At 39.3% G+C, this 21,059-nt stretch overlaps 1 protein-coding gene across 4 annotated transcripts in view; it reads right to left on the reverse strand.

Annotated features, from left to right (window-relative positions):
- Positions 1-8,171, reverse strand: part of HECW1 (HECT, C2 and WW domain containing E3 ubiquitin protein ligase 1) — a 544,009-nt gene extending 535,838 nt beyond the window's left edge. The window contains exon 1 of one of the 4 annotated variants that reach the window (XM_054692293.1): positions 8,139-8,171. The gene's annotated coding sequence lies outside the window, so the exon portion shown is untranslated. Of the gene's footprint in view, positions 1-6,213; positions 6,287-7,631; positions 7,663-8,138 lie in introns of those variants that run through there. The other 3 variants (XM_054692292.1, XM_054692290.1, XM_054692287.1) reach the window with 3 other exon arrangements.
- Positions 8,172-21,059: the final 12,888 nt, after the last annotated feature.

Raw genomic sequence — 21,059 nt, forward strand, 5'->3', positions numbered from 1 at the left:
TAAAAAATAAAATTTAAATTAAAAAATAAAAATAAAATAAAATAAATAAATAATATGCTAACACTGTAAAAAAAAATAAAATAAACTCAATTTCCACCGCAAAAAAAAAAAAAAAAAAACAAAAAAAACAAAACTTCAGCTACAAGAAAAAGCCAGGCAGGATAAATTCCAGAACTGTTCATTATCCCAATGAAGCTCCCAGCCCCCACCTTGAGGGAAAACAAAAGAAAAAGAGTATTTTCAGAAGATCAAGAAACCTAAAATATCATCCACACCTGAATCCAGCAGATCCTATTTTATCCCATAAAGGGTATGTGTCTACTATGTTCCAGACACTGGGTAAATAAACAGGTCCCTGCTCTGAGGAGTTCACAAGTTAGAAGAGGAGACAGAAGATAGACACCTAAATAAGAAAATATATAATGTCAGGTATTGCTAAATGGTGTGAAGAAAAAGAAAGCAAGTAGGTGAAAGAAAACAATGTTACGTGTCTGAAGGTTTGGTATTTCACTAACCAATGTTGCAAGCTTGCAGGATGCAGGGAGACATTCTTGGGTAAAGGGAACAGCCTGTGAGATGAGAGCATATCTAGCATGTTCTGGAAAAGCAAAGACATTGGGGACTAGGACCTGTGAGCAGGGGGTGAGAGAAGAGGGGAGGAGGAGCTGGATACCCAGTCATGGAGATCCAAATAAAGAGTCTTGAATTTGTTCTGAGCTGTATGCGACCACTGGAGGATTGTGGGTCAAGAAATAACAGGGATCTACGGCTGTTCTGTGCTGTGTTCATATTATACACTAACACCTAAAATAATGCTTGGCACAGAGTAGATATCTAGTCAATATTTGTTGAATGAATGATTGATATGTCATATTTTTAAAAGATGATTTGGGCTGCTGTATAAATAGATTACAGATGGGCAAGGAAAGCAGGCAACTGGTTAGAAGACGAGTGCAAAAGTCTGAGAGACCATGGTGGTTTAGATGGGGTGATCATGTCAAAAAAGAGGGAACTAGAAGGGAGAGCAATTTGATGAAAGCCTGGTTTGAGTGAGAGAGCAAAACCCCCAAGGCACATGGCCTGAGCAATCAGAAGGGCATAGTCACCCCTTGCAGAGATGGAGAATACAGGAGGGGAAGCAGGTTGGGGCAAGAACATCAGGGCTTTGTTTTGCAAATCTAAATTTAAGATGACATGGTTTTCAAGGGCAGATGCTGGTGGTGGCATATTCAGGTTTGGCATTCTGAGAATAAGTCAGGATTGGTGAAATAAACATGGGATCATTAACATGAAGCCAGTGTAGAGACCAAAGATAGGAATACAGGTAAGGAGCAAGGAGACCAGAGAGCCAAGTCTTGGAGAAATTCCATTTATTTTGAGGTTAACAGTCAGTAGAGGTCATGGGACATGAAAACTCTGAACCCATTAAAAGAGACTGAGAGAAGAGTCAGAGAAGCAGCAGGAAAACCAAGGGAATCTGGTTTCCTGGCAGCTAGGGCCAGAGAAAGAGGGTGTAGTCCACAGCGTGAACTGCTGCTGAAACACTATCATCTCTGCAACAGAGAAACTACTGTGTGCTCCAACACATAGAGACCACGCGTGACCATCATGGGGACAGTCAGGTGGTGAGCAGAAGGGACAGGAGCCTGATTGGGGTGCTCTATTCAGACAGGAGGAAAGTAAGATGAGGCAGGTGCACAAAGGGAAGGCTAGTGTTCTGGTCTCAGGCTGCATGTCAGGCATTTGTCTTTGGTTGTCTTCATAATTTACATATATGCTAAATGTATTCTTCATACAAATCAAGTATTACACAATAAAATGTGCCTTTACACACGGAGACAGAGAAAGAGGAGAAAGCCAATGTAGAGAACATTTTCAAGCCATGTTCTATAGGTGGGAACTGAGCATTGAATGTGGGGCTCTGGAGTCAAGGGGAATCATAGTTTGAGTGTGACAACACGCATGTGTGAGAGTTTCCTTAACATCCCTCTTTTGCACACAGGTCCTCAGAGACCGCACTAGTGAAGTGGGGGTGGGGATAACAACCACTGAAATACTCAAAACTATTTTTCTCTCAATTGCAAATAACTCATTTCCACAAATAACATACTCAAAATAGAGGGGAAAATGTGTTAACTAAGTAGTTTCAAGTTTTGATGGTAAAGGAATTATGAGAAACAGTAAAGCAAAAATGAAGTCTTTTTCAGGGTAAATATCTATTGATAGTATCCTGTAGGTTTTCAGCTGGTTGGTCAGTGTATTACAGGAAAGATGATGATGAATCACTGAGGGTTCCATTAGTTCTGGTACTGACAGCAAGCAAGCAAGTTCCAATGTGTTTAATAATCACCTTCCATATTGTTTTCCATCACTTAACCCAAATCACTGATTTTCAACAATGTGAAGGACTGAGATTTGCTTTATGGACTGCTCTGACTTAAACCCCAAAAGCAAAAGCAAAGGACAAAGTAATTGGACTACAATCCCTGGATGTGAATTTTGGTCTTTTTTTTTCTTTCATACACATTATTTCCCTAACATCTGTGCAATACAAATAGATCTAGAAAGTGTGAAAGGGAAAATCTGCTCCACTAAATATATAAAAGGGACCCCAAATGAAGTCTTCATGATCACATTCATCATAACGGGCACAGATGGCGTCTTTTTTCAGTTCTCTCCACCTTCCCCCTCCCTACCTCACTTCCAACACCAACTCAAGTTCTAGCCACTGAATTGTCAAAAAAATATTGTAACACCGGAAGACGCCATCTATACATTATATCTTTATTTTTCTGTGCTCATCAAGCTTTGGGCCAATACATCAGAAAAAGTATGGGTTCTGAATTAATAGTATGAACAGTGTGCACCACTTGTTGCTATGGGAATTCAGCAATGACCTGGGTGGGATCTTAGTACTCTTTGTGATATCTTGACAAAAATCAAATGACTTTATTGTCATTCTACACCAACTATTTATCATTTCTCCTTCAGTGCCTGTGTCACAGAACATGATAACCGCAAGTCCTCACACTTAAGGTATAGGGTATACCACTGATAGATCGTTTTGTTTCTTAAAGTATTTAAGGAAGCTTTAAAATACAATTATCTGGTGGTCATGAGAAATACATGTATACTATAGACAGAGTCATCAGATGAGTTGTTCTGCCTGAACTTGAGAAGCAATGCTCATGGAGAAAACAGGAAAGGGTGAGACAAGTAGGAAGGTTATAAGGCTCTGCAATTTTCAGGGAAAGTTAGAGGGTTACTAGAGGCATAGTTTTCTAGATATGATGGGAGTTCAGTAGAGCAAAGTTGGGTGCAGAAACAAAGAACACCACTAGAGCAAAATGAGGAATCAGAAGTAGAAAGGAAACTGATGGATGAAACTCAGGGCCCACTACTGACTACAAGAGTTATTCAGCTATTAAACATTTGTCAGAATATAAATGCTTTACAATAGGTCTTAGAACGCTGACTAGCAGACACTAAAATTCCAAATATTTTGCTAAGGAGTTACAGAGTATGTGCTTTTCCACTACTGCCCTCCTAACTGTGAAGAAGAAATGCCCCAAACCTTTTACTTTAATATAGTAAATCTAGGTTTACAAATAATGAAAAATTACTATAAATATTTGTAGCCTTAAGTATTTCCACTATATATACCGCAAAGTCAAATTTTCAGTATCTTTCACTCTTCTACTGCTCAGTGGAACCAACAAAAGTAATCACAGAGTCATAGTGTTAGAAGTGACCTTTGGGGTTACCTGATTAGAGAAGAGGAAACTAAACCTCAAAGAGGATGAGTGTCTTGAAAAAAAACACACTGAACACTTCATACTGTTTTCCTAAAAGTCTATGAACTCCACACTGGCCAGGACTGCATTACAGAAAGGGTGCGCAGGTGCTGAATATCCTGCTTTCCTAAAGGCAACCGGTCTTGCTTTTCAGAAAAACAAGAAAGACAGGAGGACTGGAACAGAAAATGGGATCTCTGTAATTCGAACTTTTAGCACAGAATTCTGCCTGCTGAGAGACGCAGTCAGGCTGAGCTGGCTCTGGAATGATGGTGTTATTTCTGGTTTAACTGCTAGTTCATCTCAGAAGCTCAGCGCATGATGGTTAAATGTGATCTGGACAAATAATGAACCAATCACTGTCATTCTCTAGGCATGTCCACTATTCTGTCAGATGCTGCATGGGGTAGCAAAAGTTGCAGAGGCACACAGGCAACTGAGGTGTTCATCCTTTCTGTGTAAGAGCAGACTAGAGCAAAGAGGTTAGGCCAAAGAAGCTTCCTTGTAAAGACACAGCAAGACAGGAGAAAGTAGTTATCTGATCAGTTTTGTCAAATGGACAACACAAGTCAATCAGGTAAACAAAAAGGACCTAAACTTGCTGCATTTGAACATATAAACTGCATTTGCTGTCTCCAGAGTAGTCTACTGAGGACAGGATGGAGCGTCTCCCAAAGGGAGCATGGTGGAAAGCCTGGTTTGTGTATTGTCTCACTGGTTCATTTCAATGTCTTACATAACCTCTCTGATTCACCCATTTGACTACGAAGGAAAGAATTACCACCTACTTCCTGCCTAAAAAAGTAAAGGACATTGTTTATGACATGAAATCTACTCAACCTGCATTCCTGGGATCATGCCTAGTCCTGTACAAAGTGCTAGAGAGATGAGAGAGGAATTTAACAATATCCTTGTCCTCAAGATACTCACAGTGCATTTAAGACAAGGGGACTATGGTACATTCGTAATTGCAATATGGTAAGTGCTGCCTTAGAAGTCTACAAAAAGACTAAAGGAAACAAGAGAGGGAGTGATTCATTATGCCTGGCAGGTACCATTACTCCAGGATATTATTTTGATCTTAACCTCACAAAGATGTACACACTACTGTAGAAAATTGTGTCCATAATCATAAGTCAATGGACACACATCTCAATTACCTTTAATTTGTAACAGCTACTACAAACACAGGAAAATACTTTGCTTGCCTGTTTAGTGTTGACTCATTCGTTTTTTTGAACAAGCAACAGTGCTAGCAACTTTTAAAAGCAATACAAAATTGTATCAGAGAAAGTAAGTGTGAGGCTGTTGCCCGGTTGCTATATAGAATCCGTTTCCTGGAATCTTAGATTTAAAACAAACAAAAACCAATTTTTGAAAATAAGCTATACTCACAATAGCCACAAAAAATAGGAGCTGAATTAATGTACAACTAAGGGTTGAAAATCTACTATGTAGTTAATTCAACATTCTTCTCTGTTCCCCAATACCTATGAAATCTTTGAAAATAATGGATTAAAAATTACCTGTTTAAGTTATTGGCTGAGTTCACTTAAGGAAAAATGCAGGTTCAGAGGTTTAAAAAATTGCAGATATCAAAATAAACTATACAGTCTATATTGAATCCTGGCTTTCTTTATATTGTTTGGGTTATAATTATTTGCCTTGGGTAACTTTTCTTATTCTACTACTATTACTGCACAATATTGAAACAGGTCAGAATCACAAAAATCAGTTCAACTTATTCATTTTACAGAGAAGTGTAGAGGGGAGGCTAGTGTTCCCATGCTCAATCACACCTGGCCCCTTTGTACTTGCTACATTAAGAAATCATTCATCCATTGATGCAAACATCACTGGAGGTAAATCTTACAGTGATCTTTAAAGAAAAAAAAACTGGTCTTTAAAGTCAGAAGTGTATAAGGAATCAATCAAATGATGATTCATTCATACACAGATACCAGCAGCTGCAGTCCCCTCCGACTGATGCATAGATAGACTGTTCTGGCTCAGGATGAGGTCTCCCTTCCAAGTCAATAATGTCATCATTGGAACAAACTTAGGCAATTTGCCTTCGTGAAATCACTACCCAAGACAAAACGAAAACTGTCATTTCACAAAGCTGTCAACCGCTCTAGACTGGGATTCCAAAATTAGTAAGAGCACAGTTTATTAAACGAAATACTCTAAAGCCCAATTTGCCTATAGGTCTAGGAATTAAAGTAATACTCCAGTTTCCCAATGCCACATTCCAGAGGAGGTAGCAAACACAGAGAAAGGGCAAAAGGGAACTCCACCACAGTCTATTTTTCTAACAAACAGGGGCACAGTCATACCAGAGTAGGCATCTGGACTTTAATCCCTTCTTAGTAGAAAACACACATTTTCAAATTGAGTCCCCAAATCTAGAACAAATTACCGTAATAGCCACAGCTGGAGAGAGACGACTGATGAGAACTGCAGATCTGGCCACCTGCTTTGAGACACCTTGGAACAGGACACTGCCCGGGTCCTTAAAGGCTGGTCTTTTCCAGCAGGGCAAATGCCCTGCTAAATCTTTTATATCCCAAGAAATGAGAGAGGATGCCTCCCTGAGTCTTTGAACTATGCTCCTCTTACTGTATCCATTTCTGCTAAAAAAGTCTTGTAATCTTTCCAAAGAGAAACAATAAAAACAAGGAGAGTATTGCACCACTGCAGATCCAAGTGAAGTAAGCCCTAAACTACAGAAACGTCAATAATATCTTCGGCAACTAGGAAAATCCCCACATGTTATCTAGTGTCAGTCCAATGCAGACTGGGGCGCGCTGTCTGTACCCACAGGAAGCTCAGCTTCTCTGCAGCCTGTGTCCCTGCCAGCTCCCCCCACGCGCAGAAATTCAGTAGGGAAGAAGTTATGTTGCCCAACCTCTGTGTTCAAGACAGACCAGGAGCCCACACTCCGCAATCTGCTAGTGGCCAGGACATCAAAGCAGCAACACAATCAGAAGGCACTGGAGGAGGGGAGGGTGGAAGACCACATTGCTTGAATTTTGCTCGGATTTTGCTGCATTGTCCAGGCCGGGAATGTAAGTGTAGGAGGAAAGGCGCCTCCAGCCAAAAATGGATGGGACGAGTGGCTCCCTCTCCGCCTGTGCGCAGGTAGCAACATTGTAGGCGACATGACAGCTGCTCCCACTAAAATTCTGGTGGCCGGTCAGCAGAATATCGCAGCCCACCAGGCAAGGAAGGCGCTGGAAGGGCCCACAACATGCCTGCACCCCGCCTGCCACGGCCCAGGGGAGCGCCGGGTGGACTTGACACGTGCCCCCTGAGCGAGCCCCGCGAGCTCGCGGGGGGGGGGGGGGGGGGCGCCGGCTGTGGGCGCGCGCGGCTAATCGTCGGCATCGCACGGGGCGCGACCGTCTGAAGGGGAACCCGACGCAGAGCCCGAATCCGGAGCTTTGGTTCACAAGGGGTGGGTGTAGGCTGGGAGGGGGATTACGTAGGTCTCGCCACCTCCTCCCCTGACACATCCTCGCCACTGGGAAGGCGCTGGGGCGGGGAGGCGCCGCAGACCGCTTGGGGTCTTCTTTGTTTCTTTCTGCGCTTCACGGGAGCACCGGGTGTGTCTGCCGCGCCCGAGACGGGGTCGCCGCCGGGGATGCCCGCCCCGCTAGGGGGAGGCGCGCCCCAGGCTGATAATTGAACCTCGCGGTAGAAGCGAGAGGTGGGGAGGAGGGTGGACCCCAGGCCCGGGGGAGGGAGGGCGCTGCCGGGGCCTCGAGACCGCGGGGAAGTCGCCCGGAGAAGGGTGGGGAAGGGGCGGCGGGCGGTCTCCGCGCGATGCCGGCTTACCTTGGCAGCCCCCGCCTGGGCACAGACCGTACTCCCGTCAGCGCCCAGCTTAGAGCCGGGGGACGCACGTGCCCCGCATGGCGAGCCAGGCGCCGGCCACCTGCCGGGGACCCGGACGCCCACTAGCGCCCGCAGCGCTCCGGATGCGGCGCCCCAGGTGAGCGGCGGGCCGGACCACCGCCCCGGCGGAGGGGCGCGCGCCGCTCGGGGGGCTGAGCGCGAGGCAAGGGCCGCTGGGTCAGAGGCGCGCGGTATCCCTGCTCCAGCAGCAGCTCCTGATGCGCGGCAACGCGGCACACTTCATCGCTTTATCCTCCCGCCCGCGCCCCCGCCCTCCCTGCCTGCTCCTGTGTGGGTACCAGACTCCTGAGCCAACCACAAGCCGGGCTTGCTTTCATTAGGGCTGCCCCGCCTTGCAGCCCTCTCGCACCCCCTCCCCCGCCCGCCGTAAATATATATTGATTCCTGTTACCGCCGGCTTCATCCTCCCAGTACCCGCAATCATACCGGGTATATCCAGCACCAGCCCCGGCCCGTCAGCTCCTTTGTGTACGTACAGACAGTGTGTTCACGAAGGATGTGGTACAGACTGCCCAGGCAGGTACCCTATGCCAAGTGTTCCTAGCCTTTATCTTAGACTCTTCCCCCACCTACCTTAGAGACAATTATGAATATTCACACACGTCTAGGCACCATCCTGTATTTTCACCGTAAATATACAAAACAATCACAAATGCAAAGAACGAAGATAACCTGAATCTATTGTTGAGCCTAAATCTATTGTTGAGCAATCCTAGCTTTCAAACTGGATTTTATATTAAACTGTGTCACACAGTGTCAGAGTGCTAGAACTGGAAGTAAGCAAAGAGTAAACTCCTCCCTGTGCAGTAAAAGAAGATGCAGAGTGGAATGTTGGTGACTGTAGGTGGTTGACTGCTTCATGCATGTTAAGTCTATCTGGACTTGGGTGGATATTCGGCCTGTGTGTGTTCATAGAAGATGCAATGGTTTTTTGCACATAATCTCCATAGTAAGTTATTCCCTCACCCAACTGCATTCTTTACAATGTGCACTTATTTCTTAACATTTTGGGAGGCTTTTCCACATCCTGAGGGGGTCGCTTTCCCACACCCCAAAGACGGTTCTCCAGAATAAAAAAAAAAAAGACTTGGCCGTGACTGCAAGACTTCTCATTGAAAATGGAGTACAGAGCTGCCTACACCCTACGGCACCTCCCATCCCCAACACCATATGATGGTCTGCATCGCAGTGGTTCTCATTCCACTGATCTTCCTTTTGACACTGATTTTGCTCTCACCACCACAACTTTCCAGAAGTGGAAATCCTGGAAGATCTGAAAACAGCTTCACCAAATGTTCTCCTATCTCCAGGAAGGCACACATCATCAGTCTTCCCCTTTCCTCAGTCTACTGGGAGTGGGGGTGCCCAGGTCTCTATGCATTCTCCTGCAAACCTGAGGCAGTTAGATCTCCCATCAAATGAGCTCACTGATTTCCAAATCTCAGCTAAGGACCTATACTGAAAGCTGTGCACACACTTCTCTAGGAAATTCTACATTCAATTTACTATCACATTCTACATAAGAAGAAACCCTCCAAGAATAGATTTGGGCATACTGCAGCAGTAAACAGAAACACCAACCAATGTGCAATGATTCTAACCAATGTGCAATGATTCCAAGCAGAGACTTGAACAAACACAGAAATTCTGCCACAAGCCAGCATCCAAAGTTTCCAAATTAGGACAATATTATCAAACCACAATAAAGTTTCCAAATTAGGACAATATTATCAAACCACAATTTGCCAAGATGTTCACTTCATCATTTTCAGAGATGCAGCATCACCCTGACCTTAGAAATACTTCTCTTCATTTTATCATGGAGATAACTTGACAAATGTACATCTCACATAAAGATTTCTTTTTTCTTTTTATTTTTTTTGTGGGACCCTTGCCGGCGGCCGAGGAACAAACCGATGCTGCAGAGGCTGCAGGCAGCCCAGCGCTCAACCACTGCACCACCAGGGGAGGCCCTCACATAAAGATTATTAATGCAATAATCCTGAAATATGCATTATTTCTCCTGTAAAGCTTTTTTTCTTATACTAAAGCAAGATGTATGAAAGCCTAGTTACACAAAAGCTCACATTCTAGCAGGTTGAGTAGATGAAAAATGTCCTAGTACAATATCTTCCCTGTGTCGGGTGCACTGGAGACATACACACCTACCCTTATTACCAATACCTCTCCCATTCACATTGTCTTGTTTATTCCTCACATTTCCACTGCAGTTTGGATAGCACCATCCCACTTCACAGAGGAGAAAACCAAAACTACATGGGGTTATATAATTTCCTTAAGGTTTCATTGCCATCAGAAGACCTCATGTCTTGAATTAACTGATTTCAGCTGCCCTAACCATAAAGGGAGACATACTTGGTGGGAAAGTGAAAAGGCTTTCTATGAATTTTGGAATCATACAATTTATTTATTTTTATTTATTTTTATTTTTTTAAATATTTATTCAGTTATTTATACAAGAACCAGGGTACAGGCCAGATGCACAGGAGGGTGAGAGGATTCACCAGAGACAGAGTGGGGAACAGAACTGGCAGACTGATGAAATACACTGCTGAGGGGAGCAGCGGGTGAGAGAGGAGAGGTCTGCCATGCCATGTGGGACTCTCGCTGACTGGCCTGGATCAAACCAGCACTGCAGAGGCTGCGGACAGCTTCACAGTGTGGAGCTCAACCACCTGCGCCACTAGGGGAGGCCCAAAATCATTCAATCTATGAACCATGTTTGTTAGATTTGCTCAACCACCTGCGCCACCAGGGGAGGCCCAAAATCATTCAATCTATGAACCATGTTTGTCAGATTTCAATTTGCTCCAAAATTGCTTTAAGTACAAAAATAATGTCACACCCCAAGCAATATGAATTTTATATAATGGCATAAGATGATGAAAAATTTTAAGAAACAAATACAATGTATTAATTAACATGATGCTGATGAAACCATGTCATTTTGGCTTGTGTATCTTAGAGTCTGGCAGGATCCATGGACATACATGCTCATCTCAGACCACATGTGAATAAAGAGGAGCAAACACAGCACCATGTGGATGTGGTACTTACTATGGCTGAAGAGCAGACTTGAACTGGCCAGGGACTTCAGCACCATGTCAAAAAGGAATGCCTTATAACAAAGGTGCAGCACCCTCATGTCTAACAGTATCTCTCTTCACAAGACTCATAATAGCCAGGAATGCAACATTTTCACTTGAAGACACACAAGGCTAAGGATAATAACTTAAAGGTCAGGGCATCTGACTTTGTTCAGCTGAGCAAGTTACCTAGAGAAATTACTCCTTCCTCTGATGAGGGAAAGGGGATTTTAATTTTGCATGGTGAGTATACTTGCAAATTGCTAGGGAATGGTAGTGGTTATTTTGACAGCTATGAAAACCTTACGGTAGTTTTGGGTGGGAGATGTCTATCAGAAACTAAGCTTAAATGAAAGAGCATAAGACTTTTCTTATATGAATTTATCCATTTATTCAATAAAATTTTAATATGCTGATTTCGGGGTTATAACAGTAAAGAAGATAGAGTCTCTGATTTCATGGAGATAAGAGTTGAGAATGCTAAAACCACTCTTTTAACAAGCCAGCACTATATATTTGATAGATGAAGTGATAGGCATGATGGAATGACCATACGTTATAAAGATCACTAAATTCAGACCCAAGTGGGGAGGGGGTTAGAGTGGTAGGCTGAGGAAGACTTCTTGGAATCAATGAGTCTTAAGTTGAATCTTAAAGGATCAGAAGTTGGCAGGTGAAGGGAGAGATGGACGAGCACCCAGATTAATGTGCAAGGTGAAAAGACAGGCAAAAAAAAAAATAGTCAAGAAAATTTTAGTTTTATTTAAATATAGACAGCTGCATAGATAGTTAGTGATGTCTGTGAATAGAGAATTTTCTTTTTTCTTTGTCAGTCTGTATTTCTCTTGTTACTTTTTTTGTATTACTTTACTGGTTATGTTTTCAATTGCTTTCATATAATCTAATTTAATAAATAATTTATTATCCGTTGCATTTCAGAATAAAGACGAATAATATGTGAATAGCATATAAACTTGTGGTCAAGTTAAGTATATAAGTACAATGTGATGTAAGTGGTAAGGTAGAGGTGTGTTGTCAGTGTGACAGGAGTGAGCATGCTAATTATGGCTGGGGAAGCTAGAGAAATCACTACCAGTTTTAAAGGAAGAACGGAAGTCTGTTGAATGGTCTAAGGGTGAAATACATCAGATGAAGAAAGAACATAGGTTGTGAAAATACAGAAAGACTGAAAGAATAGAATATACTTGAGAAATGGTAAAACGTTCAATTTAACTGGATCACAGAGGAAGTAGAATCCAGAATAACTGGAAAAATAGTTTTGGGATAGATTATAATAAGCCAAACATGCTCTGCTCCAGATTTTAGAAGGAATTCTTTAAGAAATGGAGAGCCATAAATATTTTTAAAGTCAAGAAGTGAAACAAGAATTTCATTTAAATATATAGCAAAAAAATTTACAGTATGCCTTTATATTTGTAATAATTTTAGATTTTTAAAATGTGTAAAGAGAAGTGTCAGATTAGGATGGCAGCTGAATAATTTGTTCTTAGCCACCTTTCCATCAAAATACTTTTTAAAGACCACAAGATAAAGACAAATGGCAGATCATTATGAACTATGAATGTTTATCAACAATTTATCACACTCCAGAAGGGTTTTTCCCTAATCAAAGGATGGCTTAAGCATTGAAACACAGTCAAATAAAAAATAAAAACAAAATCAAACAGAAACAAACATCACTGTATTTCTTTTGTTCCTTGAAAATTCAAAGCCTTTGTTTAAGAAAAACATTTAAGGTTAGCTCTGGAGAGTAAGGACGCAACTCAAATAATCTAAGTTTAAAAACATGATTCTACTATTCACTTATTCTGTGTTCTTAAAAAATGATTTAAATCCAATTTACTGATGTATATAAAACTTACTAATATTCTTCACCTAAGAAATTGTTGAGGATTAAGTGGGACAATAAATATGAAGTTCATACTTTGTCCTTAACACATATTCAATAGTATTTATCATATTCCATCATAAATGTTTTTTATAAATCCATTTGGAGATTCCAACACACTAAGTTTAAAAGTGTTTGAACAGGAACTCCTTGAGGGTGCAAGCACCATGAAGCTATCCTCAGCCTCTGCAGCACAAGTTCGATCCCCAGGCCTGCCAAGGAGCAACCTATATGGCACAGCAGACCTCTCCTGCCTCACCCACTGCTCCTCTTAGCAGTGTATTTCAGTCAGCCTGCCTGTTCGGTTCCCCACTCTGTCTCTCGTGGATACTCTCACCCCCCACACCTCTGGCCTGTACCCCAGTACTTGTTTGCATAAATAAATAAATCTCTAAAAAAAGTGTTTGAACAAATGTTAGTTATTCAAACTATATAAAGAACTTTTTCAAAGAAATTTTAAAGAATCAATTATACAAAAAAAGTGGAACAAAAACCAGAAACTTTGAAAGATGATTTAACATTAACAATGCATGAAAATCTTTTAAATGGCCCTGTGAGTAAAGTAAGTGAAAAATAGACCATTTTCACTAATTACATTGTCCCACAAAAAAATCAACATTAAAAAATTACTAGTTGAGGTGCTGATATGTTTACACTGACAAAGTAAACCATTCCAAGTTATCTGAAGGTCAGTCTGTGTTTTATGAGTCTTTCAGCTGCATGTGTGCCCACATGTAGCCTCAGTTAGCTATTGTTGCATAACAAACCATCCCCCAAATTTAGTTGATTAAAATAACTTGTATTTCTCATGAGTCTAACTATTGGCTATAAATTGCTCATCTAGGCCAGACTAAGCTGATCTCAAATGGATTCATTTATGTAAGCAGTTGGCAGGTTTACATGGAGTTGACTGGTCTAGGCTGACCTCATCTGAGACAATTTAGCTATTTTCCATGTGATCAATCATCCTCCAGAAAACTGGTCCAGTCTTGTTCACATGCTGCAGCTCAACATGGAGGGAAGTGAACAAGGTCTCTTAGGTCAAGGCTCAGCACTAGCACCCTATCACTTCCACCATATTTTGTTGGGCATGGCCAATCACAAAGCCAGCCTAGAGTCAAGGGATAGAAAATAAGATGCCACTTCTTGGTGGGGGACTGTGGAACCACAATGCAAAGGGAATGAATACAAAGAAGAATAGAACTTGAGAATGACAGTATTATGTGAGACAAAAGAGACAAGACCACAAATATCAACATATGTCCAGAATTCAAACAACTGTTTCTTAACATGAAAGACTAAGAAATAGATTCTGTAATACATATCATATGTCCCAGCCTCCAAAATCTATTATAGATCATATTACACCAAATAAGTTGTAGGATGAAACATTAAGCCCACCCTTTCTTCATCCCATTTTCTGAAACTAACTCTGGGGCATTAACCTAAACACACCAGAGGTCATGATTCCACTATTTGACCTAGCTAACTTCTGACTTAGCTCAAGAAAATTTTGCAACTTCCACTCTCCTTTTTTATCTCTAGTCAAATACATATCTTACAGAATAGACAAGGAAAAAAAAAAAAACAGAAGGTCCTGGCAGAGATGCATTGTTTTCCAGAATGTTTATTCATCTATGATGAAGGCTTTATGAACTAGAGTGTCCCTGGAGAACAGACTTAAATAAAGAATGCTGTTCAAATCTGAATATTGAGTCTGTAAATACTGCCCACTATCAAAGGAATATATACACACTATACCACAATCCTGCAAACCCAGGTCACCTGCAAGGTAAAATTGAAAGAAGTCATCCATACCTGAGTTTCTGGTTTATATCTGACAGTGGGAACTGCTTAAGTGAACTATGAGTAAACTAAAAACATTATATTAATACTTCCCAGACATCCACTGAAACTGGATAACCCTCTGACCTTTTGAGGATTCATAAAACAAGCAATCCAAAACCAGATAGGGGAACATTGAGTGTACTTTAGTTAAAGAAAAATGAGAATATTATATTTAGAAATTAAGACTGAGAAATGACTTTCTACCAAAAATACTTTTTAGAATTTAGAAGGTAAGTTTTTAGGAATATCATAAAATTGACAAAAGAAACAAAAACAGGAAATAAACCAATGAAGGTAGAGATGCAAACAGGAGAATGAGAAACAACAAAATGCAAAAAATGCTTCAAATGCAAATGCAGATTAAAAATCAAAATTGGAGACTGATAGGAGGAAAAAAGTACAATATAGAAAGTAAATGACTGATGAAAGAATGTAATATAAAGGATAACTCCAAGGAAGCATTTAAATCAAAGGAATAAGAGTGTGAAATAGATGAGAGAATAAATGTAGGTAAAGGAGTTCCATTCTTAAAACTGTGTGTATTCCTTGAGGGGGTGGAGAGGATAGGGTTTGAACCAAAAAGGAAACAAAATAAAAATCAAAGACTTCGGGCCTCCCCTGGTGGTGTAGGCTGTTGAGCGCAGTGCTGTGAAGCTGTCCACAGCCTCTGCAGCGCAGGTTCAATCCCGGCCAGCTGGCGAGGGTCCCACATGGAGGGGCAGACCTCTCCTGTCTCACCTGCTGCTCCCCTCAGCAGTGTATTTAGTCAGTCTGCCTGTTTTGTTCCCCACTCTGTCTCTGGTGAATCCTCTCACCCTCTCGCACATCTGGCCTGTATCCCATTTCTTGTATAAAATAAATAAATCTTAAAAAAAAAAAAAATCAAAGACTTCAAGGAGGCAAACTTTCCTGAATTGAAGTAATCTTTGAGTCTAAAAGTCTCGAAGAAGATCACATCGTGGCCTTTTGGCTAAGATCAAATCTAAAAATCTAGAAGATTTGTGTCAGGAGAAAAATCTTATACCTAAATATATGCTAATTTTAAAATAATCATTATAAGAAAAATTATAAAATTATTGGATTAAATATTTAGGAAAAACAAAGGCACAAAAGTCTGACTGGACTCATTTCTATTTCACAACATCAAAAGCCGAAATATAATAAAACAGCTCTTAGGAGAGCAAAATATTTTATAAATTAAAATTTTCTAAATTACCGTATTATTTATTTACATGTTAAAATAACAGAAGATATTGAAAAATAAAGAATAATTCAGGAACATACCATTTACGTACCTTCTTAACTCTAAGACATGCATTAAAACAGCAAGATACAATAAAAATTAAGAAACACAGGACTACATGTTAGCATTTAAATAAATTAAATATATAAATTCAGTGTGACTTTGGTAAATAGCATCACAAATGCAAAATACATTATATTCTCTTATTGAAATAGATCTAAAAGAAAAATTTATGGTAAAATAATAGCTGTGTGATGGTAAATGTATTGTTAAGGACAAGAAAATTGATGGTCTGGTGAGACATGATGATATACCATGTTTCCTGTTCTGATTCTGATAATTCTAAAAATATAAGTATATAGTTGCTTAAATTTTTTTTGAAAAATTATAGTAGAATATTAAGCAGGGTTTCATTTGAATAGCAGAATGTAAAACAAGAATTCAATCATTTATTCAATCCAAAAGGTAGAAGCAAGTAAATCATAGGCCATATTCTTAATAATGTAAAATTACGACAAAATTGAGGTCAAATATACAATGCAGAACTGATAGATTTATCCTATTTAAAACAGATTAGTTAAATTCTCTATTAAAATTTGTCACAGTAGGTTTAAAAGCATAATAAATCAAACTAAGTTTTATGCACATATTAAAAGTCTAAAATAAAACAATACAAAAAATCAAAAATGAAAAGTAAGCAAAATAGGATAAAGGAATACATTAAAACATAATTTACAAATATTAACAGACACATATCAAGCTTTAAAATAATTTCATGCTTATATTAATTATTCATAAAGAAGTTCCAAAAATCAAAATGTGTAGCCTTATATCAAAATATTAGTAAGTGTTAAGTACAGAGGATTCATTTCTAGTATCTTTAATTTAGGTTTCAGCATATCTGAACCAGTCAATGTCAGTTCACAGAGAGAAAATTAAAGTACATATAATTAGAACAATATGATGGAAAAACTCAATTAATAGATATAATATCAGCTATTTTTAAAATAAAACAGGTGTTTTAATAAAACAGACATGAAATATTTATAGAAATGATCTGTTTACAAGGTTTATAAGTAAACATCCAGAAAATCTCATGTAAGTCATTGTTCTCCCTTGTGATAATAGAATAAAACATTTCTTCTTTCCCTCACATTTTCTTCTATAAAATAACTATTTCTGGTCCTGTCTTCTCAGGTTTTAGTTAGATAGATTAATATGTAATACAATGTTTTTCCCTTACATTCATTCTGATTTTATGACTCATTGCTACCCCTGCTAATTCCAGACATGTAGTTAGTTGTCTCAAGTTAAAGATGACTATTCAAGTTCCTCTATACACTGTCACCTCATATAACTCTAAAACCCAGTTCCCTCTTTCCTTCTAGTTATTCTGCAAAAGGAGTAGTTCACAGGTATTTGGGTATGTTTTTCATCCTCTTATTCTAGTTACCATCATTTTAAAATGGGAATAAGAATATGTTCTTCATATATTTTCTATAGAGATTAAATAAATACACTTAGAACACTGCCTACCTAACTCAAATAATTGTTTAATGTAGGTTAATAATTTTTTATTATGTTTATTAGATACTGAGCCTAAGAGTCCCTTAGTTTCCAGAAAGTAGGAAGTAAAGCAACTTAAGGTCACTGATTATCAACTGAAACAGGGATTATAGTGAAACCCCCCCCCCGTAAGACTAAATTAGGTGTACAAAGTATTCTCCAGAGGCCCCACTTTCCCTTCATATCTTCTGTTGTATTTTGGACCTCCTCGCATGATTTTCATACTTTAATAATCACATTCTGAATCTTTAAATTTTTCTCAGCTTATTTTCTCTTTATGGATTCATTTCAGAGATTGTCTTCAATTTTATTTGGGGATATAGAAGTTAAAAAAAAAATCTCCTGATCTAAAAGATGTCTGAATGAAACAGTTTCAATACTGTCTTTCCTCTGAGACTTTGTGATATTCCTCCACTTACCTGATTCTGCATGCTTTTCCTTAGTACCTGCCAATATCCCCTCATTCCCCATGATAGTTTGAACTCATCCTGGAATAAGAGCTATTTGCAGACCTGGTGTTTGTTAACATGCTTTCTGACACTTTTCACTGTCCATAGGTATTGTTGCCAGATTTTAAAATAAAAATAACATAAAATATTATAAGATTGCAAATTCTGTTCTTGTTATTCATGATAATTATGTTTTATAATATGGACCTGGACACCAAATTAGTGAATACTGAACCACTTATGAATACTGAAAAATGGTGTTAGATGCTTACAAACTCTTGGTAACATTTTTGTCAACTACTTAAAATATAGCCTTATTTCATGTGTGTTTATTTTTAAAGACAACTTATTTAATATATATTTCTGAGTCATTAACATTCAATTTATGACAACAGCATTATAACTCAGACCTATCCATACACATACATCTTCTCCATAAGACATATCACAGCCTTCTTGTGTTTGAGACAATGCAATATCATTTCAGGACTACTCTTGGGGGATATTTCAAACTGAGAAGTCATTAAAAAACATGAAAAGTGTGGCATTAAATAGACTGCAAATATCACACATTTTCACAGTGTGAGAAGTGGGTAACTCAAGGTTTGGGCTGCTCTATATATATCCATGAATGACTGAGAAAGAAGTGCTGCAAGTACTGGTTTAGGAGTTACAAATAAATGAAAACCACAATGCCATACCACCTCAAACCAGTGGGGATGGCACATATTAAAAAAGAAAAAAAAAAGAACAAGTGCCAACGAGGATATGGAGAAAAAGGAAGTTTTTTACACTGCTGGTGGAAATGTAAACTAGCCAACCACCTGGAAAGCTGGGTGGAGTTTCCTCAAAATGCATGAAATGGATCTGCCACACAACCCAGCTATTCCAACCCTAGGAATCTATCCAAAGAACACAAAAGCACTAATTTGAAAGGAAACTTGCACTTCTGTGTTTATTGCAGCACCATTTACAATAGCCTAACTTTTAGGAACAACCCAAATGCCCCCAAACAGATGAATGGATCAAGAAGATGTGGTATACATACACAGTGGAATACTACTCAGTGATTAAAAAAGATAAACACATGTCATTTGTAGTACTATGTATGGAACTGGAGGTGTTGCTCCTAAGCTCAATCAGTCAGAAGAAAAAAGACAAATATTGGATGGTTTCAAATTATATGTGGAATATAGAGAGAGACCAAACCAAGGTTTTAACAAAGTTAATCCTTGAAATCTGTCCATAGACATCAGGAATCCATGAGGGGATAGGGTGAAAAGAGGGGAGGTGGGAAGAGCACAAGGGATGGGATGTGGGTGCTTTGGTGGTGGGAGAACTATAGTGAGTACACCTGAGGAGAAATCATATATTTTCCAAAAATTAAATTAAAAAAATAATTAATTTAAAAGAAATAATAAATGTTGGTGAGGATGTGCATTATTTATTGGTGGAAACACAAATTGGTGTAGCCAATTTGGAAAATAGTATGGAAATAGTACAGAAATTCCTCAAAAATTAAAAATAGAACTAATGTAAGATCCAGTATTCTCACTTCTGGTATTTATTCAAAAAAACTTGAAAACACTAATTCAAAAAGACAAGTGTTCCCCTATGTTCATTGTAGCACAGTTCATAAAAGTCAAAATATGGAAATAACCCAAATGTTCAATAACAGATGAACAGATAAAGAGAACATGTTATTTACATACAATGGAATACTATCAGCCATGAAAAGATAAAATTATGCTAAGAGATATGTGTCAGAAGGAGAAAGGTAACATGATTTCACTCATTTTTAGAATGTAAAGAAAACAAAACACTTAGATTCTGACAAAAGAATGGTGGTGACCAGGGTAGAAGTTGGGGAGTAAGGAATGGGGAGCTGATTGGCTGATGGTGGATGCTGCATAGACATTTGTTGTGGGAGTGGTGAGAAAATGTACTCTTGAAACCTAACAATATTACCCTAATAAGGAAATAATTAAGTTAAATAAATAAATAAATAAATAAATAAATAAAACAAAATAAAATTTAGTGACTAAGAAAATTCTAACTTTGGAATTTGTAGATAATAATGACTATCCATATCTAAAAATGCTGCTTTTTGGTTTTATTATCTACTATATCTGGTTTATCCAATCCAATGACTGGCCTTAGTGATCATTTCCCTACATTTTCACCACTGATTCATCTCCATTTCCTAATAGAACATACCCAGCAAATATGCAAATATGTATTTAGTGCTGCTCAAGTACCCAACAGGATGTGACACAGTGAGATGGTACCAGCTTCCTGAAACTGTACTTTTTTTAATTCTTTTTTTTTTTTATTTTTTACATCATTGTTCATTTCTAAACAATATTAGCTTATCACCACCCCCTCAGGTGTAGTCCCCATAGAGTTTCCTTCACCAATGCACCCATGCACCATCACCTCAGTCCCCTGTGCTCCTCCCTCCCTCTCCCTGATCCCTCTCCCACCCCTCCCCTGCAGTATGTCTCTGATTTATAATTGTCGGTTTTTGCTTTGTTGTGTTTTGTACTGTTATTATTTTTTTAAAGATTTATTTATTTATTTATTTATTTATTTATTTATTTATTTATACAAGCACTGTGTACAGTCAGAAGCACAGGAGGGTGAGAGAATTCACCAGAGCCAGAGTGGGGAGCAGAGCAGGCAGAAGGACCGAAGTACACTGCTGAGGGGAGCAGCTGGGCGACAGGAGAGGTCTGCGAGCCATGCAGGACCCTCCTCCGGTGGCCGGGGAGCAGCCGGGGATTGAACCAGTGCCACAGAGGCCGCGAGCAGTTTAGCAACCCAGCACTCAACCGCTGTGCCACCAGGGAGGCCCTGTTATTATTTTTTTACACTGATGTCTTAATGGCTCTCCTATATTCCTGCAATAAGTGAAACCATCCGATATTTGAGTTTTTCCTTCTGGCTTATTTCACTGAGCATAATTCCTTCTAGGTCAACCCAAATGCCCAAAAACAAATGACTGGATCTAAAACTGCACTTTTGAATATATTATGTATGTTGATGAAACCCCACCGCATAGATGATGTACAGTCAGAGACTGCTGATGGTTACACATATGAGCCCAATCTATCCCATCCAACTGACATTTTTCAGGGATTGGGTAAAGGTATAATTTCCCCCAACATTTCTTGCTCTTAAGCTTTAAACCTGTAGGCAGGATTTGGTGAAGTGACTCAATATAAA

The sequence above is a fragment of the Talpa occidentalis genome, unplaced genomic scaffold, assembly GCF_014898055.3.
Source record: "Talpa occidentalis isolate TD23 unplaced genomic scaffold, MPIMG_talOcc4v2.1, whole genome shotgun sequence".
Taxonomy (NCBI): domain Eukaryota; kingdom Metazoa; phylum Chordata; class Mammalia; order Eulipotyphla; family Talpidae; genus Talpa; species Talpa occidentalis.